The sequence below is a fragment of the Trachymyrmex cornetzi genome, unplaced genomic scaffold (assembly GCF_001594075.2).
Source record: "Trachymyrmex cornetzi isolate Tcor2-1 unplaced genomic scaffold, Tcor1.1 scaffold1399, whole genome shotgun sequence".
NCBI classification, from domain to species: Eukaryota; Metazoa; Arthropoda; class Insecta; order Hymenoptera; family Formicidae; genus Trachymyrmex; species Trachymyrmex cornetzi.
The window spans coordinates 540,346-541,019 of NW_017295981.1; positions in this window are offsets into that span (position 1 = coordinate 540,346).

Sequence of the window (674 nt, forward strand, 5' to 3'; positions counted from 1 at the left end):
TATAATATCCATATAATTCTTTAGTAAGATCTAAAACTGCAAATAACATAAATTAATATATATAATATAAAAAAATTAATACCTCTCTCTCTTAAAACTTGACCCAGGTATAATTATAACATATTATCTGTTTCTCAACAATACGTGTTAATAAAAAAATATTAAGAAAAGATTACGGTAAAATTGGTTGTAGTATAGAATAATACGTATTGTTCTCAATTTATAATTCTGATGCTAATGGCTGCTTTCCTTTTAGGAGACACAGTCGACACAAATCGACACAAGTGTCGTTCTATCTTTGTCACTCTCTGAATATCAAGAAGGATAGAAACTGCACATATCGCGTTCCATTTAAGCGTGGCAAACTGTGTTTGAGTGTGTTATACTGTGTCGGTTTGTGTCTCCTAAAAGGAAAGCAGCCTTAGTGAACTATCAACACAAATAAGCATTATTTTAAAAAATAAAATATGTTCTAATAACTTTATGTATTTTTGAATTATTTCCATTCTAAAAAGAAAAGTTTGAACCACGTTAAAACAACTGTTAATACAACTTTTTGTTTGTTTGGTGATTTATTTTGTAAAATAATGTCTATTATGGCTGCTTTCCTTTTAGGAGACACAAACCGACACAGTATAACACACTCAAACACAGTTTGCCACGCTTAAATGGAA